Source organism: Callithrix jacchus, chromosome 4 (assembly GCF_049354715.1).
Source record: "Callithrix jacchus isolate 240 chromosome 4, calJac240_pri, whole genome shotgun sequence".
In the NCBI taxonomy this organism is placed as follows: domain Eukaryota; kingdom Metazoa; phylum Chordata; class Mammalia; order Primates; family Cebidae; genus Callithrix; species Callithrix jacchus.
The window spans coordinates 14356200-14370111 of record NC_133505.1 but is presented as its reverse complement, the minus strand read 5'-3'; the positions used below and the strand labels follow the sequence as shown (position 1 = coordinate 14370111).

The 13912-nt window shown below is 45.6% G+C and overlaps 1 protein-coding gene across 3 annotated transcripts in view; it reads right to left on the bottom strand.

Moving 5' to 3' along the window:
• The window catches only part of ATXN1 (ataxin 1), a 463177-nt gene that overhangs the window by 8103 nt on the left and 441162 nt on the right, over positions 1-13912 (bottom strand). The window lies entirely within an intron of this gene.

The window sequence follows — 13912 nt, the reverse complement described above, 5'->3', positions numbered from 1 at the left end:
GACACAGGCATACACAGACACACACACACAGATACATACATAAAGGCATAGACATACACAGGCACATGGACATGCACAGACATACAGAGACAGGTACACAGGCACACACACAGATACATACAGGCACATACAGACATACACAGGCACACATACAGAAAGATACACAGACACACACAGATACATACACACACATACACAGGCACACAGACACGCACAGACATACAGAGACAGGCATACACAGATACAGACAGATACACAGGCACACAGACACGCACATACAGACATACAGAGATAGACACACAGGGATACACACACAGATACACAGACATACACAGGCACACAGACACACAGACACACAGGCATACACAGACACACATATATACACAGGCACATACACAGGCATACACAGACACGCACACATACATACACAGGCACAGAGACACGCACAGACATACAGAGACAGATACACAGACATGCAGGCATACACAGACACAGGCACACACACAGATACACAGGCACATACACAGACATACACAGGTGCACACACAGGCATGCACACAGGCACTCACACACAGATACACACATACACAGGCACATGCACACAGATACACAGGCCGACACACAGACACACACAGGCTGAATGGGGAAAAAATGACTCAGTTTGCAAACCTCCCTCTCCCCCAGCAACACACTATAAATGAGGCTTTTCACTTTTGGGTGTACCTGTACTTACCATAGGCAGAAACCAGTGAAATGGCCATCGGTATTTAAAATATTCCACCAAGTGTTAGCTCTATAGCTGATCTCTGTTAGAATCAGTCACTTGAACCCCAGCAATGACAGAGCACCACTTAGCTTTTAGCACCGAGCTGGGCTCTGTGGGCCTCAGAAGCCCAGCATGGTTTTAGATTTTATGAGCTCAATGGACAACTATTATCATACAGGACAGGACTAAACACGGATCAGAGTGAGACTGTAGGTGATTTCGAGGAGGCAGGCATGATGTTTACCACTGAGTCCCCAGCCCCTAAAAGGATGCTTGGTGACTGGCCGCAGTGGCTCACGTCTGTAATCCCAGCACTTTGGGAGGCCGAGGTGGGTAGATCACTTGAGGTCAGGAGTTCAAGACCAGCCTGGCCAACATGGTGAAACCATCTCCACTAAAAATAATTAGCTGGGCCTGGTGTTGGGCACCTGTAATTCCAGACACTTGGGAGGCTGAGACACAAGAATCACGTGAACCCAGGAGGCAGAGGTTGCAGTGGGCCAAGATTGTGCCACTGCACTCCAGCCTGGGCAACAGAGCAAGACTCCTTCTCAAAAAGCAAACAACAACAAAAGGATGCAGCATGTGGTTGGAGCTTAATAAATATTTACTGGATAGGCCAGGCGTGGTGGCTCAGGCCTGTAATCCCAGCACTTTGGGAGGCTGAGGTGGGTGGATCACAAGTCTGGGAGTTCAAGACCAGCCTGGCTAATAGGGTGAAACCCCATCTCTACTAAAAATATAAAAATTAGCCTGGCACAATGGCAGGTGCCTGTAATTCCAGTTACTCTGGAGGCCGAGGCAGGAGAAACGCTTGAACCCAGGCAGCAGAGGTTGCAGTGGGCTGAGTTTGTGCTACTGCACTGCAGCCTGGGTGACAGAGTGAGATTCCATCTCAAAAAAAAAAAGGCAATTTTCAATGTTTCTTCTAGATGTAGTAGACTAGGTAATTTGGACCAACCTTCATTCTGAGGATAACTACTAAAAACTGAACAAAAATATATGCAAACAAATTTTAAAACTCTAGACAAAATGTTTAATTTTTTTTTTTCTTATTGTACTGGACAGCAAATAAGGTAGTAAAAAGGCGGGGCATGGTTGCTCATGCCTATAATCGTAGCACTTTGGGAGGCCATGGCGGGTGGATCACTTTATGTCAGGAGTTTGAGACCAGCCTGGCTAACATGGCGAAACCCTGTTGCTACTAAAAATACAAAATGAAGCCGGGTGTGGTGGCATGCGCCTGTAATCCCAGCTACTCAGGAGGCTGAGGCAGGTGAATCACTCGAACCTGGGGGACGGAGGTTGCACTGAGCAGAGATCACACTACTTTACTCTAAGACCAGGCTGGCCAGCATGGTGAAACCCTGTCCCTACTAAAAATACAAAAATTAGCCAGTTGTGGTGGCAAGCACCTATAATCCCAGCTACTTGGGAGGCTGAGGCAGGAGAATTGCTTGAACCTGTGAGGCAGAGGTTGAGTGAGCCAAGATCACGCCATCGCACTCTAGCCTGCGCGACGAGAGAAACTCCATTTCACACACACGCACGCCTCTAGAACAAAATACATATTACCTCCAAATAAGCAACAATTGAACTCACATTTTACATCTCAACAAAAATAATGGAATCCAGCGGACAATGGAATATCTTCAAAGTGCCGAAGAAAAAGATTCGCCAATCAAGAATTCTATATGGAGCAAAAAGATCCTTCCATAGAGACATGTTCAGACAAAAAGTAACAAAGAATTCAGCACCAACAGATCTCCATTCCAGAAAATACTAAAAGGTATTCTTTAGGTAGCGGGGAAAAAAATGAATCTAGATCAAAGTTTGTAGATAGAATTCCTCAGGGAGGAAGGAAGAGGAACAAAAACGGCAGATACGTGGTAAATCTAAATGAATACTGGCTATATGCACTAATATTTAAAATGTTCTGTTGGATTTTTTTTTTTTTTTTTTTTTTGAGACACAGTCTCACTCCGTTGCCCAGGCTAGAGTGCAGTGGTGTGATCTTGGCTCACTGCAACCTCTACCTCCAGGGTTCAAGTAATTCTTTTGCCTCAGCCTCCTAAGTAGCTGGGATTACAGGCACATGCCACCATGCCCAGCTAATTTTTGTATTTTTAGTAGAGACAGGGTTTCAGCATGTTGGCTAGGCTGGTCTTGAACTTCTGATCTTGTGATTTGCCTGCCTTGGACTCCCAAAGTGCTGGGGTTACAGGCCTGAGCCACTGCACCTGGCCTCTGTTGGATTTTATACACATGCAGACACACAAAAACACACATACTTCATTAAAGTGCCAAAAAAAAAAAAAACCCTTTCAAAGCAGGAAATTTCTGTGGATTCTGACTTTTCTACTTTATCTTCTTCATCTCCTTTGTGAACTCTGATTGATCTGGTTCTGATAACTTCTAGAATGACAGACTTTACTGGATCCATACAAAGCACGTTTTTAGAAGAGTTAACTAGAGTATATTCACATGGCAGCCTGTAAGCATGAACCCATACACATGCGTGCATTACTATTGTTCTGGGCTATATTTATAATGTGAAGCAAGCTAACTTTTTTTTTTTTTTTTTCTGAGATGGAGTCTTGCTCTGTAGCCCAGGCTGGAGTGCAGTGGCGTGATCTTGGCTCACTGCAACCTCCGTCTTCTGGGTCCTGGGTCAAGCAATTCTCCTACCTCAGCCTCCCAAGTAGCTGCGATTACAGGCACAAGTCACCATGTCCAGCTAATTTTTGTATTTTTTAGTAGAGACGGGGTTTCACCATATTGCCCAGTCTGGTCTTGAACTCCTGACCTCGTGATCCACCTGCCTCAGCCTCCTGAGTGCTGGGATTATAGGCGTGAGCCACTGCTCCCAGCCAACAGGCTAAAATTTTTTGAGTGCCTGCTCTGTCAAGCTCTCAGATACAAACTTTACAAAAAATATTTTGTTTAAAGTTCACAATATACTAGTGAGAGAAGTATTGCTATTCCAATTTTATAAATTTTATGAATAGTCACAGAGAGATGAAGTCACTTGCCTGAGCTAATGTCATAGCTATTAGCCGTTAGGTTTGGGATTTCATCCCAGTCTTTGATCCCCAAACCCATTCTTTTTCTATGCCTCCTGACCTCTAGCCTTGTGAGCCAAGATACTACAATGCCACCAAAAAGAGATGAACTGGGCCAGGACGGTGGCTCATGCCTGTAATCCCACCACTTTGGGAGGCTGAGGTGGGCAAATTACCTGAGGTTGGGACCAGCCTGACCAACATGGAGAAACCCTGTCTCTACTAAAAATGCAAAAAACTAGATGAGCATGGTGGTGAATGCCTTAATCCCAGTTAGTTGGGAGGCAGAGGCTGGAGATCGCTTAAACCCAGGAGGTGGAGGTTGCGGTGAGCCAAGATCATGCCATTGCACTCCAGTTTGGGCAACAAGAGCAAAACTCCATCTCAAAAAAATAAAAAGAGAGCGAGAGATGAACTTAGCATTCCCACTACCCACCAACAGTGTGACTATTGCCTGAAATAAGTAAGATCCAATGGCATGAGCTCATGGATTTGTTTCGTGGAACAGAAAATTGTGATGTCATGTTTGCCTTACAACCGTTACTCATACAATTCTGGTTACATTGTACAAGTGTGTGACACTGTTCAATTTCAGAACTCCATTTACATCACACACAAACCTATGTGTGCATATATACCTAGACAAATATACTTACAAGTTACAGTATCATATGGGGATGCCCAATGTATTCTAAGTAAGAGGACCAATCTGGAACTGGCTCCATAGATCCTCTCCCAAACCTCTTAGGACCATTAACAGCATCAACTGAACAGAAGGAAACAAATCAAGACTGTCTTGCTGCATTTCCAAGTCACAAAAATAAAGCTCTCAGTGTTAATACCCATCTCGTAAGACTCTTCCAGAGTTGCTTATTCTTGCCCAACACCAGGCAGAGGTAATGTGACATTCAGAGGACCAGAAGCTGATTTCCAAACATGTCAGCCTCTTTGCTGGCTTTGTGTGTTCCACATTATATACACTTCGCAGGGCAGGCAATATTTAATTTTCTGAAAATAACATCTACTGTATGCTTATAGATAACTCTGAGGATTTCCATGTTACCAAGTATCTGTAGCCTCTTTAAGAAATGTCTACGAGCCTTTATAACAGTAATATAATTGATTCCTGCAAGAGCCAGGATACAGATGGACACGTTTGCCACTAAAGACTTCAGACTGTTGTTGGATATTCTGAAGGCCTTTCCACATCTCAAAACTCCAAAGACACCATCTTGTAATCCCAGCACACTGGGAGGCCGAGGTGCAACCGTGACATAGCAAAAGAATGAAGACAGCTAACTCGGTTTTTGTTTAAAGGGTTTTACCTTTCCTGCAAGTAGGCTAGGATAATTTTAGAGCACCGAGATAATATACACCAACAAGAATCATGTACTTTTAAAAAACTAACTCTGGGATTAAAGGGGAAGCATATGTTGTTAAAGGCTGATAAGAGCATTGTGACATGAACAAGGACCAAGAAGCTTCCAACCTCCTCGAGCCCTCACTAGTGCCCAAATATGTCTGTGGTCCTCAGCCTCCTCGATACCAACCCTCCTGTCTCCCCCAGAGTTCCCTCCCATAAAAACCCTCCAACCGGCCTAAAATATTGGAGATGGTACTTTATTTTTTAAAATTAGTTGTTTGTTTGTTTGTTTTTTGAGACGAGGTTTCGCTCTTGTTACCCAGGCTGGAGTGTAGTGGTATAATCTCGGCTCACTGCAACCTCCGCCTCCTGGGTTCAAGAGAGTCTCCTGCCTCAGCCTCCCAAGAAGCTGGGACTACAGGCATCCGCCACCTGGTTAATTTTTGTATTTTTTAGTAGAGACGGGGTTTCATCATGCTGGCTAAGCTGGTCTCAAACTCCTGACCTCAGGTGATCCACCTGCCTCGGCCTCCCAAAGTCCTGGGATTACAGGTGTGAGCTACAGTGCCCAGCCTGGAGATGGTACTTTAGAATGCTACCTCATCATCTTCTCAATTTTGCTGGTTTTCCTGGTAAACCTGCTTTTCCTCTCACCAACCTCCTCTCTCGTATTTGGCTTTTGAGTGGTGAGCAGCCACACCTAAGTTTGGTTACAGAAGAGGGAAGGTCACTCGTGCTCCCATGCCACTCCAGTCTGTGTGCCACAGCAAGACTCTGTCTCAAAAACCAAACCAAACTCCAAGCCTCCAAAGACAGGCCTTAGAATTAAATGCTGCCGTGTGAATCAGGCCAGAATAGCCTACCTACTGAAAAATTCATGAGAGAAAAATGATGGAGAGAGAGAATACTTGAGATGTGCAGTAAAATAAGATGATGTTAATGTTTTTTTTTTTTTTTTTTTTTTTCTGAGACAGTCTCGCTCTGTTGCCCAGGTTGGAGTGGAGTGGCACTGTCTCGGCTCACTGCAATCTCTGCCTCCTGAATTCAAGCGATTCTCCTGTCTCAGCCTCCCGAGTAGCTAGGATTACAGCCACGCACGACCATGCCTGGCTAAGTTTTAATATTTTTAGTAGAGACGTGGTTTCGCCATGTTAGCCAGGCTGGTCTCAGACTCCTGACCTCAGGAGATCTGCCAGCCTCAGCCTCCCAAAATGCTGGGATTACAGACATGAGCTACCGTATCTGCCTGTCCTGTTAATGGAATTTATGTTAACCTAGATAGGCTTGGAAGATTCTTTTTTTAAATCACTTCAAAGGCTTCTCTTTGTTTCTTTTTGCCTAAATTCTGGCTTTGCTTTCTACCAAAGGAGTCATTGTAGGCACAGATCGGATAGCCCATCAGGCCAGTGCTAGTTTTGTTCTCACTAGTTAGTTTGAGCTGTCTAGACAATGCGCTTTTCCCCCCTTGGGGTCTGAATGTATGTGAAGGAAAGTAAGTTTTTTCCCTTTCTTTGGTGAAAGTTACAATCTTGTTACACACATCTCAAATAAGTACACTCAAGTATTCATAGCAAATCTATTTTTATAATTAGGTTTGTCATAAGGATTTAAACTTTTTTGATCATTAACAGTTAATGAAGAAATCTCACTGAGGGGTTTTTCAGTGAGAATATATATAATCAAATCTGTTGCTTGAAATTCCTTTGGAGAGCAGCCTTCTCCATCTCAAAACACGCTGTCAATGCCAGCGGGGACTGTTTTGGACGTGAAACAGACGGTGTGATTTTGTAAGATGATGTCATCTTCATCTGGAACAATGAGTCTGTGAATTCCTTGAATTTGAGACCCATGTGGGTGTTTCCTATAATGCTGAGGAGCTTCAAAGTATTGTTATTGTTTTTTGCTCTGTTGCCCAGGCTGGAGTGCAGTGGCATGATCTCGGCTCACTGCAACCTCTGCCTCCTGGGTTTAAGCAATTCTACTGCGTCAGCCTCCCGAGTAGCTGGGACTACAGGCATGAGCCACCGCCTGTAGCTAATTTTTATATTTTTAGTAGAGACGGGGTTTCACTGTGTTGGCCAGGCTGGTCTTGAACTCCTGACCTCAAGTGATCCAGCTGCCTCGGCCTCCCAAAGTGCTGGGATTAACAGGCATGAGCCACCTCGACTTGGCCTCAAAATATTATTGAGTGTTCCTAATGACACACTTTAGGCTTTGCAGTTTTAATAAAAGTTGAATAAGTACACACTGAGCACCTCCTAAGTGTAGGAACCTTAGAAGAGTGCCGATTGGTTAAGACCTAGTTTCTGGCCTCCCTTGAGACGACAGAACACACATGCCAAACAAAACAGTTCACAAGAGTACATTTGGACACTGGTGACTGCGCTCTCTGATGACGTCCACGCAGATGTCAAACGGACAACTTAACGCGACCTAAAACACATCAGACCTCCCAATGTGTCCCTGCCCAGAGGCCGTCCCATGTTCTTCCCCATCTCCATAAATGGCATCCCATTCTTCCGGCTGTTCAATCAGGGACTGGGGAATTACGCTTTCTTCCATTCTTTCTCTCACATCACATACATCCCAATCATAAGCAAACTGTATGGGTTCCTTTTCCAAATATACCTAGAATGAGACTATTTTTAATTACCTCCACCACCTCTGTCCTGGCCAAGCCGCATCTCACTTGCTCAGTCTCCACAAACAAGCCTGATATGGTCTGCGTGAGCCCCTTCCTCCCTACACTGTAGCAACGGGGGTCTCGCCGGTGCTTTAACCCCACTTCCGCCTTCCTTCTGGGCACCTGCTGCTCTCTCCATTCATTTGGAATCTTTTTTGTCCCACATACTGTTGCCACCCACTCTCCTTTTCAGAGAGAACTCCCCTGACAGCTCTATTTAAAATAACAACCCTCTAGTTTCCATAGCTTCTTTTTTCTAAATGTTGAGATAGGGCCTGGTTCTGTTGCCCAGGCTGCAGTGCAGCAGCAGGATCATGGCTCACTGCAGGCTTGACCTCCTTGGGCTCCAGGGATCCTCCTGCCTCAGCCTCCTAAGCAGCTGGGGCCACGTGCATGCACCACCATGCCCAGCTAATTTTTTGTGGATGATGATGATTACCTAGAGATGGAGGCTTGCTATGTTGGCCAGGCTAGTCTTGATCTCCTGGCCTCAAATGTCCTCTCGTCTCGGCCTCTCAAAGTGCTGAGATTACAAGTATGAGCCACCTAGCCTGGCCCTTTATCCTCTTTATACCAGGGATCCCCAACCCCCAGGCAATGGACTGGTGGAAGTCCATGGCCAACATGTTAGGAACTGGACTGCACAGCAAGGGGTGAGCGCCCATTCCCAACTGAGCTCCTTCTCCTGTCTGATCAGCAACAGCATGAGGTTCTCACAGGAGCATGAAGCCTGTTGTAAACTGTGCATGCAAGGAATCTAGGTTGCGCACTCCTTATAAGAATCTAACTAACGCCTGATGATCTGAGGTGGAACAGTTTCATTCCCAAACCATCCCCCTCCCTCTTCCCATCCTGTGGAAAAAACTGTCTTCCACAAAACCAGTCCCTGGTGCCAAAGGGACTGGTTATCTTTTTATGCATTCTTTTTTATTTGCTTGTATATTTGTCTGTTTCACCTCTTTCCCCAAACTTAATGCTCTATCCCAAGAGTCTAAAATATTTCCTGGCAAGTAATAGATGCTCAGTTAAAATCTGAAAGAATAAATAGTTCTGTTTGCTTTCTGTATGGAAAAACATTGCAATGGCACAACGGAACAACAGGTGGCAATAGAGGGCTTGCCTTTTTTTTTTTTTTTTTAAAACCAGCCAGGACTAAAGTGGGCTATGGCCTCCCCCAGGAAGAGGAGCAGTACTTTCTCCAGGGCGTGGCTTACCCCTCACAGGCAGCTTTCTAGGGGGAGCCTCACCTTGTCAAATGCTGAAGTCATCAAGATTCTGTTGAATCATACTTCAGTTATTTTCTCTCCACTCTTGTTCCTACAGCTGTGCTAGTAATCATTAAGTCATTTTATGACCTTGCTGGGGTTCCACACATTTTCCAGAATGGTCCTTGATGAAATCCCGATGAAAATAAAGTCATAGGAGCAGTACCACAGATAACCAAAGCATGTTACATAATGCCTAACAGCTCAATATAGCCCATTTTTTCGTTCAATAAATATATCCTGTTTAAAACAACCTAAGCAGTCTGAAGGACGAAATGTGAGCGTGGATGGCCTTTATACTTTTCTTTTCTTTTCTTTTCTTTTTTTTTTGAGACGGGGTCTTGCACTATTGCCCAGGCTGGAATGCAGTGGTGTGATCTCGGCTTGCTGCAACCTCTGCCTCCTGGCTTTAAGTAATTCTCCTGCCTCAGCCTCCCAAGTAGCTGGGATTACAGGTGCCTGCCACCATGCCTGGCTAATTTTTTGTATTTAGTAGAGATGGGGTTTCACCATGTTGATCAGTCTGGTCTTGAACTCTTGACCTCAGGTGATCCACTCACCTCAGCCTTCCAAAGTGCTAGAATTACAGGTGTGAGCCACCGCACCCAGGGATGGGCTTTGTACTTCTGTCAGCTTGAGGACCCTCTGTCTTTCATCTCCGGATGCCCTGTCATCAGCACCTCTTATGTTTGCGGGTGGATCGCTTCCCACCCTCCTCCACTCTTTCCCTCCCTCCTCCTGCTGCTGCCAGCATGCCCATTTGCTCACCACTGTGGTTATAAGAGCTCTGCCTACCCCTTCCTCCCTCTAGCCCCCTAAAAGGACTCCTCTAAAACCATCACCTCCAACTCGCATTTTGGACAGAGAAACCCAGGTAGGGAGACAACACAGACTCACTATTCAAAGTCACCTTCCTCATCTGGCTAATGACTGGCTTTTAAGAAAAATTTTAGCTTCTCGGTAGGAAAATTCAATAAAATTCCTTTCACCATTTAGTCAATAACTACTGTATCTAAACACTATGCACATACACGCCTATTTATGCTGTTTGATTGTATATTGCAATCTTAGATTGGTGCTCTGTCTATATACACAAATATGTACATATCACCAAAAACAAGATAGAAAACAAAACGTCTGTTGTTTAAATATGTCTCCCTTTTCCTTCACAAGAGTCCCTGTTTTCACAAATTGCAAAGGGCATCTGTTTTAAAAACATTTTTTCGTGACACTATCCCAGACACACATATTTCGCCTGTTGCTGGGAGCAGTGAAGTGTCCCAGAAGCTAAGTTTCAGTGAGTATGTTTTGTTTTTCATGATATTAATGAAATTGGGCATTTTTGACTTTGTCTGCAAGTGCAATTCTTGGTCTTGTTTCACCTGCAGAGAAAGGCAGGTCTGCTTTCCTGGATGGTGAGTCCGCATGGTTACATTCACAGCAGGAAAAAAATCAGAAAACCCCGTCTCAAGGATGAAGGGGTAAGCGACAGACCCATTTACTGCAGTGTTTAAAAATCATTAATAAAAACAGTCGAAACTCTTTGGCTGAGTGTAAGCATATCTATGAGTGTTCTATTTAAAACACTGAATCATGTTCACACAAAGCCTGACTCAGTCCTTGGTGGAAGCATTTCGGGGTGTTCAGTAAATCCACACCCTAGCACCAGAATGCCTCCTAACACAAATCCCAAATTAAAAGCTGGGTTCTTCTCACACGTGGCAGCATGGCTCACAGAGCTCCTGTGTGGGAAGGCCCTGTGGGGAGGCTCAGGGCTGGCCAGGAAGGACACTGCTGACACGGTAGCCCTTATACACACAAGTTCTAGCCCAACTGCCGTCCTTTACCGGGGTCTTAAAATGTGTGCCTTAGACAGGGCAGGGTGGCTCATGCCTGAATCCCAGCACTTTGCGGGGGGCTGAGGGCAGGATCACCTGAGCTCAGGAGTTCAAGAGCAGTCTGGGCAACATGGCAAGATCCTAACTCTACAAAAAAGTACAAAAATTAGCTGAGCGTGGTGGTGTAGCGCCTGCGGTCCCAGCTACTAGGGAGGCTGAGATGGGAGGATAAGAGCTCACTGCTTGAGCCTAGGCGGTCAAGGCTGCAGTGAGCTATTATGGTGCCTCTACACTCCAGCCTGGGCAACAGAGCAAGACCCTGTCTCAAAAAAAAAATGTGTCTTAAAGAACAACGTCATAATATTCAGTGCTAAAAAGAAATGAGCTATCAGAGCAACAGAAAGACAGGGAAGAACCTGAAATGTGTATCGCTAAGTGAGAGACGCCGATGTGCAAAGGCGACATACTCTATGATTCCAACTTCACGGCATTCTAGAACAGGCAGAACTATGGAGGGAGTAAAACCAGCAGTGGGTGCCAGAGGTTTAAGGTGGGTGTGAGGGATGCATCGCTGATACATCAAGTATTTTTAGGGTGGTATAGCTGTACTGTATTATAGTGTCACGCTGGATACACGACGTCACTCACAGCATGTACAATACAAAGAATGAACTGTCATATAAACTGTGGACTTTAGTTAAAAATAAGATATCAGTTCGGGCGCGGTGGCTCACACCTGTAATCCCAGCACTTTGGGAGGCCAAGGTGGGTGGATCACAAGGTCAGGAGATCGAGACTATCCTGTACTAAACTACAAAAAATTAGCCAGACATAATGACGAGAGCCTATAATATCCCAGCTGTTTGGGAGGCTGAGGCAGGGGAATCACTTGAACCCAGGAGACAGAGGTTGCAGTGAGCTGAGATCACGCCACTGCACTCCAGCCTGGTGACAGAACGAGAGTCTGTCTCAAAAAAAAAAATCAAATAATGTATCAGTGCTCATCAGTTGTAGCCAATGTATCACACCAATGCAAGATTTTCAAAACAGAGAAAACTGTTATGCGTGTGGGACCTCTCTCTACTTTCTGTAAACCTCAAACTGCTTTAAACAACAATGGTCTGAGAGAATCAAAATGTAGCTCTATGCACTTGTAGCACATAAAGTTTAAAGGAGAGCATTTTCCTTCTTTTTTTGTTTTTTGGAAAGGTACGAAGACCCACAAACAAAAATGTGGTTTCACAGAGTTTCTCCACTGGAGCCTTTCCAGCATCGGAACAGATGGGAGGTGTATATTACCAAGAACTGCAGCACAAGCCCAGCGCTGGGCTCTGCACACAGGGCACTCACCAACTATCTATTTTTTTTTTTTTTTTGACACATTAGGATTCATTGCCACCAGCTCCGCATATTCAAGGTTGGCAAGTGGGTCTGCCTTGGCTGCAAAGGAACTGACTCTACAGCCTCATGTACCACTTGCATGAGGGCCTTGGCTATTTTTAGGCACCTGCTAATCCATTCAATGCATAATGCTACTCACAGCCCACAGCAGTCAAACTAGAAAATACTAGAATGAAAGGAAAGCCATCAGTAGACACACAGTTAAGTACATCATGATAACAACTGCCGTACAAGCAGGCACACAGGCACACTGACACCCACGCCGGGACAGTTGGGAGGAGGAAATGGCACTGAATAGTAAGCAGACACCAAGTCAGGGAAGCAGTCACCTCGGGAGGCGCTGGGAAGCGACAGACGGCCCTAATAACACGCAGAGCCTGGCATTTAAGAAAGAAGCAAAGGAAGGTGTCAGCCCAGAGCACTTTACCAATACATTTTACAACTCCACTGAGCAAATGCTGTGCACTCTTCAGAGAAGCTGAAGCGAGGGAGGGTGAGACAGAAGGATGGGATAAGAGAGGACACGGCCAGATGGAAGCCACAGGATCCCCAGGTGGGGTCATCCTGGGCACGGCTGTCCCAGTGGGTACGTTGCTAACAACCTCTTGCAGAAGAGCCACCCAGGCGCCCTTGTTTTTGCATCACTTGTCTTACTGATCTGGAGGGCTGGAGCACCCATGCGTCCAACCCTCATGTCCAGCCCATGCTCGCAAATACGGATTGATGTGCACACACAGGCTGGCATGGCGTCATTTAGCCTTACAAACGGGAACAGCACGAGGGTGCTCTCCTCAGCCACTCGCAGGACTCCACCCTGAGGATTACAAGCAGGGTAAAAATTACAGGCTTACTGTGCTCATTGGAAAAGTTCAGCCTTCTTTCCTTCTTTTTTGAGATGGAGTCTCACTCTGTTGCCCAGGCTGGAGTGCAGTGGCACGATCTTGGCTCACCATAACCTCTGGCTCCTGGGTTCAGGCAATTCTCCTGCCTCAGCCTTCTGAGTAGCTGGGACTATAGGTGTGGGCCACCATGCCTGGCTAATATTTTTTAATTATTTAGTAGAGACAAGGTTTCACCGTGTTAGCCAGGGTGATCTCGATCTCCTGAGCTTGTGATCCGCCCGCCTCAGCCTCCCAAAGTGCTGGGATTGCAGGTGTGAGCCACTGTACCAGCCAAGTTCAGCCTTCTTTCTAGGCTTTCATCAGCTGCCTCTCCTTTCATAAACTCTTTTTTAGAACACACGGCCTTTTATTTATTTTTCAGCTGTGAATAATTTTCTCAGGGCCAGAGCCATCTAAGTTGAAGCAGGGAAGGGAAAACTACCTTTCTCAAGGTCCCAGAGCTACTGATGGGTGAAGGATACCTTCAGACTCAGATTTCTCCGTTGTCAGGTCCTGCATTTTCCAAGCAGCTAACCTACTTCTACCCAAGGAGGAGGCGCGAAGCCCCATCCTTCTTTTGAGTGGCACTGGCTCCCACGTTGATGCTCTCGCCTCGGGGTCCCATCTGGGATGCGCCACAGACTTATGAATAA